At 42.5% G+C, this 15,512-nt stretch overlaps 1 long non-coding RNA gene across 1 annotated transcript; it reads right to left on the bottom strand.

Moving 5' to 3' along the window:
- Nucleotides 1-4,867: 4,867 nt before the first annotated feature.
- On the bottom strand, nucleotides 4,868-15,501 carry LOC129713173 (uncharacterized). The gene is made up of 2 exons (XR_008726189.1): nucleotides 15,367-15,501; nucleotides 4,868-7,812 (listed from the first exon to the last, which is right to left on the bottom strand). It is a non-coding gene; the product is annotated as an uncharacterized LOC129713173 (long non-coding RNA).
- Nucleotides 15,502-15,512: the final 11 nt, after the last annotated feature.

Below are 15,512 nucleotides of genomic sequence, written 5' to 3'. Positions count from 1 at the left end.
CAATTTCCATACTTTTCAACTATAGTTACCGTTATATATACCGTTAATAACCGCGGCTAATTTGTGAGTAATATTCTGCCGCGCATAATAATTTTGATTGAGGAATTTTAACATTGTTGATCGCGGAATAAATATTGGTCAGGAAATCGGGGACAACGCTCTGCTCTTCAAAAGAGTGCTATGGGATCATTTTCATCCACCTGAGAGAGCAGGTGGAGCCTCATTAATCTCATGTGAAACACAGCACCTCTGACGGTGCAGACTTCCTTCAGTCATGCACTGTCTACTTTGTAGTTTTACGGCAGCCGGCATCCGCAATGTTGCATTGCTGCCACCTTCTGGCTTCATTCCACAGTACTCATGTCTAGAATGTTCTTTACTGATATTTCTGTCAAGCCAATTTTCCTAATTTCAATGATCATAAATCCTCTTTCTGTCTCATATCTCCTACATGCAACTAGGGCATGCTGAACTGTTTCTGGTTGATGGCATTCCTCGCACAGCCCAGTAGGGTGTTTTCCCAATATTTTTAATGTGCTGTTCAGGTGAGTGTCCTATCCTCAATCTTGTTAATACTACATGTTCCCTGCTGTTCCCCCCTCTTCTTGCTGTAATGCCCACTCTGTTTTGTAGCGAATAGAGGTGTCTCCCCTTTGTCTCCTGTTCCCAGTATTGTTGCCATTCCTGATTTATTTTCTTCCACACAATGTGTTTTCCTTCAGATTTGGATAGTTGTAAGTTTATCTCTATGTTTCTTTTTTTTTACAGCCTCCTTTGCCAATTTATCCACCTTTTCATTCCCTAGAACACCAATGTGTGCTGGGACCCACAACAAAGTCACGTCACTGCCCCTCCTTGTCACTTGGCTTAATAGTAGCAGGATTTCATAAACTAAGTCAGGCCGCCTATGGAATGCACCAGACCCAATACTCTGGATTGCAGATAATGAGTCGCTACATATTACTACTTTACATGGTTGCACCTGTTCCATCCACCGAACTGCCATCAAAATGGCATACCGTTCCCACTGTATATACTGTCAAATATTTGTTTGTTCTTTTGTAAAGCTCAACATTCATCCCCTGGATTACCACAGCCACCCCTGTCGTTTCAGCTACTGGATCCTTTGATCCATCTGTGAAAATTAAGAGGTGTTCCCTGTATCTATTATCTATATGGCTATGATATTCTGTCTTTAGGTCTGAATTTGTGTTCCTCCTTTTTGCCTCCCATATCTCCAGATCAACTTTTGGGATGTTCAGTAACCATATTGGCACAGATGGCCACAATACTGCAGGGCAGAACTCTTTGTCCTCTACTTCCATGTCCCTTGCCACAACTCCTCCAACCCAGCCGAAGCTTCCAGACTGAGCCACCCCTCTCTCCCAGCACTCCTGTACTACCTGTTTTGTTGGGTAGTTCTCTCCATGTCCCTTAAGGCTTAGCCAGTAATTAGCCATTATTTGTCTGCGGCGCAGTCTCAACGGCATCTCCCCAGTTTCCACCTGTAGTGCACATACAGGTGACGTCCGCACACCTCCTATACAGACTCTTAGAGCTTCTGCTTGGACTTTGTCCAACTTGGACAACACTGACTTAGATGCTGACCCGTAAGCTATACTGCCATACTCTAGTCTGGATCTGATCAGTGATACATAAATACATTAAAGAGATAATACATCTGCTCCCCACTCTAAACCTGCCAAGCATCTCATTACATTGATGGCTTTTTTGCATTTTTCAATTATTTTTGTAATGTGGACCCTCCATGTTAATCTGGAGTCAGGAACCCCCAGGAAACGGAAATCTTTTACTCTTTCCAAATTGTTGATGTATAGTTTTAACTGGACATCCTCTTTAATTTTCTTCCTTGTGAAAACCATTGTCTTTGTCTTCTCTATAGAGAATTTAAAACCCCATTTCCCTCCCCACTCTTCCACCTGGGCTATCCCTTGCTGTACTTTTTCCACAATAAAATCTATATTCCTCCCCCTTCTCCATAGGCTGCCATCATCTGCAAAGAGCGATCGCCCCATCTCTGGTTGAATGTTTGCAAATATATAATTGATCATGATTGAGAATAGGATCGGGCTTATCGCACTTCCCTGGGGAGTTCCATTCTCGACTGCGCATTTACTAGAGATGTCTGACCCTATTTTAACTTGGATACTTCTACCGTTGAGAAAATCCATTATCCAGTTAAAAATATTTCCTCCTACTCCCATTAAATGCAGCTTTATTAGAAGACCTTCTCTCCGCAACATATCGTAAGCCTTCTCTACATCAAAAAATATGGTAACTACAGATTCTTTTTTGACTTGTGCTTTCCTTATATTATCTTCCAAGCACAGAACTGGATCATTAGTACCTGTCCCTTTTCTATGCCACTCTGATAATTAGCCACTATACCCTTTTCTTCCATTAGATGCATTAATCTTTCATTTACCATTCTTTCCATCAGTTATATATATAGGTCTATAATTTACTGGATTACTTGCATCTTTTCCCTGGTTTTCTAGGCACAATAATTGCTTCCTTCCACCTCTCCCAGTCATGCACTGGAGTGCCAGCCTAGATTTTATGCCTAAATCATTGGTGTAGAACTTGAGCCCACTTTCTTCTGGTTTAGAGGTGGGAGTACCTCAACAAACCTAAACTATACAGGATATACCCAAGCACATGTATTATTTAACCAAGGTAAAACACACAATCCTTGGCAACATGATCAATGTACTTACAGACACCCAAATTCGTCCCCTTTAAATATCTACTTTTCCTCAGTTTCTTCCAACTCGTGACATGCTTCTCTCTTGCGTTCATATTGTCAATAATAAATTATTTACGGATAATATGCGTGTGGTCCTCCCAAATGTTTTGAAACACATCTGTTCATCAATGTACATTTTAAGCGTGTGTTACCCAACAATTCCAAACCAACATTTGTTAAAAATCTGAAATTGAAAAATTGCTGGCAAACACATTTGTCCCCGTCTACGACTAAAGAAATATATGAGTTGTGTAAAAGTTAGAGAACCTACTGTGCAGAGAAAGTGAGATGATGGGGTAGTGGATGGGAAGAACAAAATAGATGGTCTGTAACATGATAGAATGTAGCTGAGGGTAATTAATGAAAAGCATGATAAATTACGCACAAAAAATGAATATTAGAATCAATGACAGGCCTTTGAACTTAATGTTGGATGAAAAATGTGGATTGTTTCATGAGTTACGGTTAGTTCATATCTGACTTTTATCAATTTACTCAATTATTGAGTAAATAATTTCACTTTTTCATTTTAATAATGCTTTGCTTTCAAATAAGGGAGTACTTCTCATCAAAGATGTTATTAGTACCACAGTGTTGTTAAATCATTGTGGATACCTAATCTGTGAGATCTTGCTTCCTCACTTGACCAAGATCTATAAAAATGTCAGTGTGGCAAAAAAGCTGACATTGAATGTGAGTGGCAAGTGTTTCAAAGTATGCCGAAAAGTCAAAAGTATATTGAGGAGAAAAAAATCATGGTGGCAATTATGAATATATATAAAACCTAGAAACGTACAGCACAAGTATTCATTCTTCTGCCCACAATGTTTGTGGCAAACATGATGTCAATACCTTCTATTACATACCTACACATAATCCATATTGCACTATTCCATGCCTAGCCAAACGCTTCTTAAATGCCACCATCGTATCTATCTCGATCACCAGCCCTGGCAGCATGCTCCAGGTACCCACCACCCCCTGGAAGTGGTGGGAACCTGATACGCGCTGCTATGGGTGGGTGGGCATTTAAAAGGTTTTTAGATGGAGGCTTGGATATGCAAGAAATGGAGAGATGTGGATCACATGTAGATCTCTCATGTTCCACACGGACATTGTGGGCTGAAGGAATTGTTTCTGTGCTGTATCTTTCTATGTTTGATAGATTTAAGTTAACAATTTAAGTAAACCATTGGGTATCAGGACAAACAAAAATGGATTCTGGAAAATTAGAAATAAACACGGATCTTGTAGGTACCAGTTTCCATAGAATTTACACCTTTCACAAAGTTCAATGCTCAAAGGTTTAAAAGGTCATTTATTGTCTCGTGTACCAATTAAGGTACAGTGAAACTCGATTACCATACAGCCATACTAAAAAAAGCAACAAAGGACACAGAACTACATAGAAATTCACATAAACATCCACCACAGCGGATTCCCCACATTCCGCACTGTGATGGAAGGCAATAAAGTCTAACCTTCTTCCCTCTTTATTGCTGAGAACTATATTGCAATTGATGCTAACTTCTTACCGTTACCTCTTTTTTGTACTTTGTTCCCCTGATAATAAAACCAAGATTCACCAAAGCATTTTTGAAACAAATATTTAGACATAGGTTCATGGATTTCTATCACTACACGTGCCATTTTTTTGTGCTTCATTCTTCCTTCTTAAGTCTCAGTGTTAAGGAGAGATTTGGTTACGAAGATAGAATGGAGACACAAGGCACTGCAGATGCTAGAACCTTAAGTAAAACACAAAGTACAGGAGTACCTCAGCGGGTCAGACAGCATCTGTGGAAGAAATGGTGAAGTATCTTTTTCCCTGGGAAATAATTCTAAGGAGCTGTGACTATTACTGAACTAGGATGGAATTCACCATGTGTATGAAGAATATGCAATGTTTATCAGTCCGAGTGGCTTCCTTGACTTGTTTTGAGAGCCTATGGTGGGGTCGAGAGGAATGTTCCACATTTCACCTTCACCTTCAATTGTTCTCTTTATTTGACCTTTCACCTTCTTCAATATACATAGCACTCGGATGATTGAAAAATGTATACAGTGGAAAAATGCAAAAATAGATGTCTCAAGGGCTCATTTCATTTCATTGCTACTGTGGCTTTATTCTGACTCATGATCATTTACAAACTAACAATGCTTCCACATTGGCTTTAGTGTCTAATATTTTTTGCTCGTGTAAATGTATATTTTAATAGTCTGAGCTCACCATTATCTAATCATAAAGCATTAGAAACTTGCATTATCATCGAGAATTTTCTACTACAGTGCGGAAACAGGCCCTTCGGCCCACTGAGTCTGCACCGACCAGTAATCCTCGCACATTAACAGAACCGTATACACACTAGAGACAATTTTACATTTACATCAAGCCAATTAACCTACAAACCTGCAGCTGTTTGGAGTATGGGATGAAACCGAAGATCTTAAGAGAAAAAACCCATGCAGGTCAGGGGAGAATGTACAAACTCAATACAGACAGCACCCATAGTCAGGATCGAACACGGGTCTCTGGCGCTGCAAGGCAGTAACTACCTCTACACCTTGCCGCCCTTAATGGATATGAATGTTTCCATGTTTTCTAACTGTATTTGTAATGAGTCTCCTCACTGGTAATTCATGTTCATATAATGATCATGTGATTCCTGCCCTCACTAATTGCCATCCAGCTGCTCACTCGGTGAATCTGAGGCCAACTGTAGGCAGGAAGGCACAAAAATTATGAAATAATGATGGATGATGAAATGTTGCAATATCTCAAAGCAGCAGAGTCTCTGATAGATCTACTAATGTAGTTTCCATTTGAATTGCGCACACACACCTTCTGAATATCTGTTATCTGCTTGTTTATAGGATGATAACTGCGTTGAAGCTTTTCAACGTGTGTGTTCTGATGATCACAGGGAGCTTGTACCATCCCCGCCTCCTGAGTGATGAAGTGGAGACAGAAGAGGTCCAGAAGAGAATTAAGGAACATGAGTACCGGTACCAACAGCAGTTAGAATGGCTCCAGAGCAAAATGGAGGAGAAAAGTAACCATCAGCCTAATATAAAGATCCATTTATCTGCAGATCGGGAAGATTCACCCAAAAAGTACTGGAACACCTATATTATGCTCATACTGGTCATAATTCAGGTCTTGGGACTCTGGAGAGGTGACATTTTGCCAAATAATCCCCAGGACGATGATAATGAGGAAGAGCAGGAAGAAATGCAAGCTGAAGTTCCTCGAAGACCACACAATAATATTTTGAATTGCCCTGATCAAAATGTGCTGGATCAGTTCTACAACATCTGCATTGAAAATGGGAGCCAAGAACCAATTGTGACCAGTAAATTTGTAAAATGTTTTGTGGACAGACTTTTAGAAGCCGGTCGGAATCTTTGTCCGTGGAGCTCAGAGCTGATCCTCGACGACTGTGTGGGCATTGGGAGTCAGTTTGAAAAATGGAGCTGTAAGATACCATCCGTATATGATATTTTGGTTCCAATTTTTCTCCAGGATGGTTATTGTTTTAAACCAGAGATCTGTTCCTGTGACGTTCCACGTGAGAAACAGAGTTTCGGCAGGATTCTCATGGTTACAGCAAACAACGCTAACCTGGCTACCCAATGTGAAACCAATGAACCTGAAGGGGATATTCTTTGTCTTATTCACAACAAAGGATTTGAGCCTGATATTCATTCCCATGGCCTTGCTTCTATCATGGATTCCGATTGTTATTTGGATTATAAGAAGGTAGTGAAATGGTTCAGGGTTTTATTATCCAAATCATGGAAGAAAATTTGTGATCAAAATGATTTTGAAATTACCTTCCGTAATATGACTGGTTGCTGTGGTTTAAAAGTACAATATCAGTCAGGACGAACTATTCACATCAAAGTCTTTCCTGCTGTGAGGCTGAAGGGTTCCGATGTCCATCTTGTACCTCGTTTTTCCAATTTCCCCAAGAAAAGTACAGTACCCACTATCTACTGGCACATTTCCTGTGCTGTCTGTGAGTACAGGTTTCTCAAAATCATGACCAAGAATATCTCCAAAAGCTCCTGTCACCTCAAGTGCCTTCAAATACTGATCGTTCTGACTGAAAAAGTGTGCCAGACCAGCGATGTGTTCTTGGCTCCTATATCTTTAAGACTGTTCTGATGCATTTGCTATTAAGTCAGCCGTATTCAAACTGGCAGGAATGTCACCTGGAACATCGGTTCAGAGATGTGTTAAAGTATCTTGGGAAATGTTTGGATGAGAAATGCCTACACAGATTTATGATTGGAAATCAAACATTTCCTCAACAAATTGGTATTCCAGAATTTCTTCTAAAGGCAGAGCCTATAAATCTCTTCCCGGCATTTGTAACAGGAAATGAATCTTACTGTCAGGCACTCATGGGATATCAGAAAATAGTAAGGGACATGGGACCCCTGATGATGGAGTGCATTAAAAATAATACAACAGCTGAGTGAAAACATTGCCTTTGCTCCCAGTACTCAAGGAACTGAAAATATTGGCTAATGACCCTTTGTTCCCAGTTTGGGAGCAACATTATTTATGCTCTCTAATATTTACATTATCGTTACAAATAATATTAATAGGTTTTTAATTTTGAACTACTTTTAGAATAAAAGTAATAGATTTTTCCAAATATAATCTTACTTCATAATAAAAACGTATACAAATAAATTCAATAAACTTCATATTTTTAGTGTCTACACATGCACTAGTGTCATTTTCAATAATGTTTGCACCTATTCTTAATCATAACACCGTTGCTGCTTATGAGGCCGCCTGGGATTATATTCCTTCCCTTTGTTTGATGTGTGTCCCACCGGACTCTGCCCATCAATGTTCGGCAGCAGAAAGACCCTAGACTGTGGTCCCCATCCCACGGAGACTTGGCATCAGCTGCATCAAGCTTCAGAGGGACAACCAGTTTGGGTAGACCAAAGAGCATCTTTCATCCAGTTGATGGTCTTCCAACAATACGACGTCCATCCGGGAACATCAATGTGACATGGGGAAAAGCCTGTAAAGCAGAGAGTGCTCTGTTACGGAGCTATTTAAATTGTTACAATGACTCTTTCATCCTTCTCCAGACCCTCTTTGCAAATATAAAAAATAGTGGGCCACTGCCTCCTGTCTATAGCAGTGGTCGGTGCTGGGGCTGCTACTCTTCACGTTGTGTATCCGTGATTTAGTTGAGGGAATTGAAGGCTTTGTGGTCAAGTTTGCAGTTGATATGAAGATTGGTCCGGGGGCAGGTAGTATTAGGACAGGTTGGAAGAGTGGTGAAAGAAGTGGCAGACGGCAATACAGTGTAACACAGTATGGAGTCATGCATTTTGGCAGTAGGAATAAAGAAATAATAATGATTATTTTCTAAATGGGGTGAGAATTCAGAAATCAGAAGTACAAAGAGACATGGGAGTCCTGGTACAGGATTTCCAAAACCTTAATTTGCAAGACAAATCGGTAGTAGGGAAGGCAAAAGCAATTCTTGCATTCATTTCAAGAGAACTAGAATATAAAGCAGGGATGTACGTAATGCTGAGATTTTATAATGCATTGGTCAGACTGCATTTAGAACATTGTCATCGGTTTTGAGCCCCATATCTAAAGAAGGATGAGTTCATGTTGGAGAGGGTCCAGAGTAGGTTTACAAGAATGATCCCAGAAATGATTGGTTTAACAAATTATGAGTGTTTTTATGTTACTGAGCCTGTACTCTCTGGAGTTATGAGGGACCTCATTGAAATATACCGAATAGTGAAAGTAGTGATTAGTACAGGCGTCCTCCCTACCAACAAAGCCAGGTCTTAGTACTTGATGTTTAAGAAGGAACTGCAGATGCTGGAAAATCGCAGATAGACAAAAATGCTGGAGAAAATCAGCGGGTGAGGTAGCATCTATTGAGCAAAGGCAAATGCCGATGTTTCGGGTCGAGACCCTTCTTCAGACTGATGTTGGGGGGGGGGGGGGGGGTGGGAAGAAGAAAGGTAGGGCGGAGACAGTGGGTTGTGGAAGAGCTGGGAAAGAGGGAGAAAGAAGGGACTACCTGAAATTGGAGAAGTCAATGTTCATACCACTGGATTATAAACTACCCAAGAAAAATATGTGGTGCTGCTTCTCCAATTTACGGTGGTCCTCACTCTGGCCATGGTGGAGGCCCAGGTCGGATTCAGAATGGGATGGGGTGTTGAAGTGCTGAGCTACAGGGAGATCAGGTTGGTCATTGCGAACCGAGCAGAGGTGTTCGGCGAAGTGATCGCCAAGCCTACGCTTGGTCTCACCAATGTAGAGCAGCTGACATCTAGAGCTGCGGATGCAATAGCGGCGGTTGGAGGAGGTGCAGGTGAACCTCTGCCACACCTGGAAAGACTGCTTGGGTCCTTGGATGGAGTCAAGGGGGGAGATAAAGCGTCAAGTGTAGTATTTCCTGCAGTTGCGAGGTTGCTTTGGGTTGGAAGGGACGAATTGACCAGGGAGTTACGGAGGGAGCAGTCTCTGCGGAAAGCCGAAAGGGGAGATGTGAAGATGATGCCAGTGGTGGAAACCCATTGGAGGTGGTGAAAATGTCGTAGGATTATCTGTTGCATGTGACGGCTGGTGAGGTGGAAGGTGAGGACAAGGGGGACTCTGTCCTTGTTATGAGTGGGGGGATGGGGAGTGAGAGCAGATTTACGGGGTATAGAAGAGACCCTGGTGAGAGCCTTATCTATAGTAGAATAGGGGAACCCCTGTTCCCTAAAGAATGAAGACATCTCCAATGACCTGGTTTGGAACACCTCAACCTGGGTGCAGATGCGGCGTAGACGGAGGAATTGGGAGTAGGGAACGGAATGATAAGGGCCTGTCCCATTTGGCGATTTTGCTATTGTCATATCAGTGTCGACAAAAGATTTTGAACATTTCAAAATCCAGTGGCGACAATAAAAATGTTCCGACACTTGAAAAAACACCGCATATCATATGTTATCACTGCCGCATCATATGTCATCACGGCGTGTATTTTTCGGTGACCTGATACGTCACTTAATGATGCCGGCAGTCGCCGGAAAAAATTTGCAAGTGGGACAGGCCCTTTACGGAATGGGCTGCCATGGGAAGCACAAGGAACTGCAAATGCTGGTTTCTATAGGAAAAATACACAAATTAGCGGTTGAAAAATACACGGAAGGGCCTGTCCCACTTAGCGATTTTATGGGCGATGACAGCCGTCAGTGACTGACGCCCGATGTCGCCTGACAACCGCCAAGTAGTGCGACAAGATGCAACACAGCTGCGTCAAGATACGTCACCGTGCGTCACTTATTTTCACGCGTCACCATTGGACAGCATAGGTCAGCAACTGATGTCACAGACTTCAAGCGGCGTCAATGTACGTCCACCCGTGACACGATATTGCAAGATACGACAGGTTACGTCATCTGGGGCGCATGACGTCATTTGATTGACAAGCTTCCCTATAAAAGGGGTTGCAAGGTGCTATTCCGCATCATGACTATCATTGTGCAATTACAGATTGCATCGCTATTAGTACAATAACAACAAAGATTTCTGCTTGCAGCAGCCCTCGTGCTTACAGATCAGCCAGGCAAGAGTACAACAAGAAAGGGGAGGAAGAAGCCCAGGAAGAGGTCTGTATGGACAAGGTCCTTGTTCCTGTTGAGACGCATTTTGGGCCAGTGTGAGATGACTGATGACTGATCTCCAGCAAGAAGATGAGGCTGCCTTTAGAAACTTCACCAGGATTCCCCCTGACCTGTTTCAGGAGCTAGAGACACGAGTCGGTCCTCTTCTAGAGAAAAAGGACACCTTCATGAGGAAGGCACTGGAACCAGGCCTGCGCCTAGCCATCACCCTCTACTACTACTTGGCATCAGGTAACTCGTACAAGATCCTCTCCCGCAACTTTCGTGTGGCCCACAACATCTTCCGCAAGGTTGTCTGAAAGACCTGTGACGCCATTACCAATGCATATGAAGAAGAAATAATTGACTGCCCTAATACACCTGATGAGTGGAGGAGAGTGACGCACGGCTTTAAAAACAGATGGAACTTCCTGCACACATGTGGGGCAGTTGACGGGAAGCATCTGGGCATCCGGTGTCCACCCTGGGGAGGTTCTACATACTTTAACTACAAGAAGTTCCATTTGATCGTACTCCTTGCCATGGTGGATTGAAACTACAACTTCGTGTTTGTGGATGTGGGCACAGCTGGCAGTGCCGCAGATGGTGAGATCTGGAGAGAGACCTGCCTTGGGCAAGCACTAGAAGAAGGGAGTGCAGCCCCTCCTTATCCAGTACCTCTGCCAGGAGAAGACAACCCTGACATCCCCTACGCTCTGTTTGGTGATGACGCCTTCGCACTCAGGACATGGATGATGAAGCCATACCCTTACAGGCGGATGTCAAGTGAGTAGAGGAATTACACACTCGTCCAGGGCTAGGAGGGTTGTGGAAAATGCCTTTGGTATCCTCGCTAGCATATTCAGATGCTTGCTGACTACAATGGAGCAGGATCCAAGTATTTCTGATTAAGGTAAGCATGATGCCAATAGTCATTGATGAAATTACTGAGGGATCATCCAGTGGGGCAGAATGGGTGGAGCTGAGAAATGGGAATGATCACCTTGTTGGGAGTGTATATAGGCCCAAATGTATTTATGGAAATTTTCAAATATGCATAGAAATTGGGAATAGTTGCAGGAACAACAGAGTTGTCAAAGTAGAGGATTCTAGCAATCTTGATATAGAGTTGCATACGGGGAAGTGAATAAATATGACGATCAAAGATGAGCATCTTGGTCTGCATGGACGAGTTGGGTTGAAGAGCCCGTTTCCATGTCTGATCCTATAAAAGGTTCATGGTGACTTCCATGTCACTGAACCGCATGTCTCTATTAATAAAGCCCCAGTACAGTACATATTATAACAACTTTCCAAACTTGCCCTGTCATTTCTACAATCCATGCACATATATCTATGGGGCCCTCAACCCATGTGTTTCTTTTACTTTTCTTGCTCCCTTTCTCATGCTTCCAATTAATATGTAACACTTCCTGATTCCCAGCATTGTTTTATACGCCATCTATATGACGTCTACAAACTAGCCTGAAAAAGCAGCATACCAGAGGATTGGGAGAAAAAACAGCAAAGAGCTTTATTAGGAAAGGGAAAATAGATTATTAAAGAAAACTGACAGGGAACATAAAAACTGACTGCAAAAGTGTTTATAGATATGTGAACAGAAAAAGATTAGTTAAAACAAATGTAGGTCCCTTGCAGTCAAAAGCAGGTGAATTTATCATGGGGAACAAGGACATGGCAGACCAATTGAATAACTACTTTGGTTCTGTCTTCACTAAGGAAGACATAAATAATCTGCCGGAAATAGTAGGGGACTGGGGATCAAATGAGATGGAGGAGCTGAGTGAAATCCAGGTTAGCCGGGAAGTGGTGTTAGGTAAATTGAATGGATTAAAGGCCGATAAATCCCCAGGGCCAGATATGGTGCATCCCAGAGTACTTAAGGAAGTAGCCCCAGAAATAGTGGATGCATTAGTGATAATTTTTCAAAACTCTTTAGATTCTGGAGTAGTTCCTGAGGATTGGAGGGTAGCTGATGTAACCCCACTTTTTAAAAAGGGAGGGAGAGAGAAAACGGGGAATTACAGACCAGTTCGTCTAACATCGGTAGTGGGGAAACTGCTAGAGTCGGTTATTAAAGATGGGATAGCAGCACATCTGGAAAGTGGTGAAATCATTGGACAAAGTCAACATGGATTTATGAAAGGTAAATCATGTCTGACGAATCTTATAGAATTTTTCGAGGATGTAACTAGAGTGGATAAGGGAGAACCAGTGGATGTGTTATATCTGGACTTTCAGAAGGCTTTCGGCAAGGTCCCACATAAGAGATTAGTATACAACTTAAAGCACACGGTATTGGGGTTCAGTTTGATGTGGATAGAGAACTGGCTGGCAGACAGGAAGAAAAGAGTAGGAGTAAACGGGTCCTTTTCACAATGGCAGGCAGTGACTAGTGGGGTACCGCAAGGCTCAGTGCTGGAACCCCAGCTATTTACAATATATATTAATGATTTGGACGAGGGAATTGAATGCAACATCTCCAAGTTTGTGGATGACACAAAGCTGGGGGGCAGTGTTAGCGGTGAGGAGGATGCTAGGAGACTTGGATAGGCTGGGTGAGTGGGCTTGGCAGATGCAGTATAATGTAGATAAATGTGAGGTTATCCACTTTGGTGGCAAAAACAGGAAAGTAGACTTTTATCTATGGCCGATTAGGAAAAGGGGAGATGCACTGAGACCTGGGTGTCATGGTACACCAGTCATTGAAAGTGGGCATGCAGGTGCAGCAGGTAGTGAAGAAAGCGAATGGTATGTTAGCATTCATAGCAAAAGGATTTGAGTATAGGAGCAGGGAGGTTCTACTGCAGTTGTACAGGGTCTTGGTGAGACCACACCTGGAGTATTGCGTACAGTTTTGGTCTCCTAATCTGAGGAAAGACATTCTTGCCGTAGAGGGAGTACAGAGAAGGTCCACCAGACTGATTCCTGGGATGTCAGGACTTTCATATGAAGAAAGACTGGATAGACTCGGCTTGTACTCGCTAGAATTTAGAAGATTGAGGCGGTATCTTATAGAAACTTACAACGTTTTTAAGGGGTTGGACAGGCTAGATGCAGGAAGATTGTTCCCGATGTTGGGGAAGTCCAGAACACGGGGTCACAGTTTAAGGATAAGGGGGAAAATCTTTTAGGACTGAGATGAGAAAAACATTTTTCACCCAGAGAGTGGTGAATCTGTGGAATTCTCTGCCACGGAAGGTAGTTGAGGCCAGTTCATTGGGTATATTTAAGAGGGAGTTAGATGTGGCCCTTTTGGCTAAAGGGATCAGGGGGTATGGAAAAAAGGCAGGTACAGGATACTGAATTGGATGATCGGCCATGATCATATTGAATGGCGGTGCATGCTCGAAGGGCCGAATGGCCTACGCCTGCACCTATTTTCTATGTTTTTATGTCTATGTTTCTATGACCATCCCACCATCACATTTGAAATCCATGACTACCTAATGTCCTCGAGACATACAACACAGAAACAGGCCATTTGGCACAGTGATTGATCAATAAGTTGCTGTCATACAGCGCCAGAGACGCAGGTTTGATCCATATTCTGGAGACTAACATTACGGAGTTTGCACGATCTCCCTGTGTTGGTGTGGGTTTCCTTCCACACTCCAAAGAAGTACAGGTTTGTAAATTAATTAGCTTCGGCAAAAATTGAAATTTGTACTCAGTGTGTAAGATAGTGATACATGGGTTATCATTGGTCGGTGCAGACTTATTCGGCTGAAGGGCCTGTTTCCGTGCTGTATGTCTGAAGTGTAAAGTCTCACCAAATTGACACAAATCATTAAACAACCACTTACACCAATGATACATATACTGCAATTTTTCATTTTGTTTAGCCAACCAGCAATCCCCCTACACTAGCACTATCCTACAAAGTAGTGAACGGCACCATACCGCCCTTCAATTTAATTAACTCCCCCCCCAGATTCTACCACTCACTGCACACTCTGGGCAATTTACGATGGCCAATTAATATACCAGCTATTGGTATACCAGGAAACTGCATATTTGAGGAAACAACACCATCATGGGGAGAATGGGCAAACACTAAGAATGCACCAGGTCTCTGGTGCTGTGCCTCTGTTTACGTCTGACAATTCTGTATGCCTCCAAGTTATGTGTCATCTGTGATTTTGGAAACCCAGTAGCCCTCATTAATAAGGTCATAGGGAATAGGAGTAGAATTAGGTCAATCAGCCCATCAAGTCTACTTCACTGTGCACAAAAGAACTGCAGATGCTGGTTAAAATCGAGGATAGACACAAAATGCTGGGGTAACTCAATGGGACAGGCAGCATCTCTGGAAGGAATGGGTGACGTTTCGGGGCGAGACTCTTCTTCAGACAGATCAGTCTACTCCGCTATTCAATCATGGCTGATCTATCTCTCCCTCCTAACTGCATTCTCCTGCCTTCTCCCCATAAACTTTGACACCTGTACTAATCAATAATCTATCTACCTCTGCCTTAAAAATATTCACTGACTTGGCTTCTACAGTCTTTTGTGACAAATAAATGCACAGATTCACCACCCTGACAAAAATGCATCTTGAGAAAAGCTTAATACCAATTCCCGGAGAAATCCATGAGGCACATTCTTCAATCATTAAAAATACGTTCCTTTTGTAATTCAGTTAATTCTCCACACGTTTTATTCTAAGGCCTTCAATACTGAGGGGCCAACTCCACCAAGTGGCACTTTGTCAGATTGCTTTTGGAAGTCCACATTTGCCACATCTACTGGATCATAAATACATTTAAGATCCAAGTCTGGAAAATGTTCTTCACAAAATATGAAGTGGAGAATGATTCATTAGATTACATAAAAATAAAACTGGAAACCGGAATGTCAGCGGACCTGGGATCTGTCTCCAATAGAATAATTAAGATCGGCCGCATGTTTCTACCTTCTTCACCCACCGTTTCCTTGAATGAACAGCCCTGATTTTAAAGGGATTTCACGAAGGACAAGTGGACCCTTCAGTTTAACACATTTCTCGGATCTTCCAACGTCCGACGCAGACGGCAGCCAGCACCACGTGACCGCGCGCGCGGTGTACGTCACG

This window comes from Leucoraja erinacea, chromosome 35 (assembly GCF_028641065.1).
Source record: "Leucoraja erinacea ecotype New England chromosome 35, Leri_hhj_1, whole genome shotgun sequence".
Classification (NCBI taxonomy): Eukaryota; Metazoa; Chordata; class Chondrichthyes; order Rajiformes; family Rajidae; genus Leucoraja; species Leucoraja erinaceus.
Note: the sequence above shows the minus strand (reverse complement) of the source record. Positions and strands in the feature narration are given on the sequence as shown.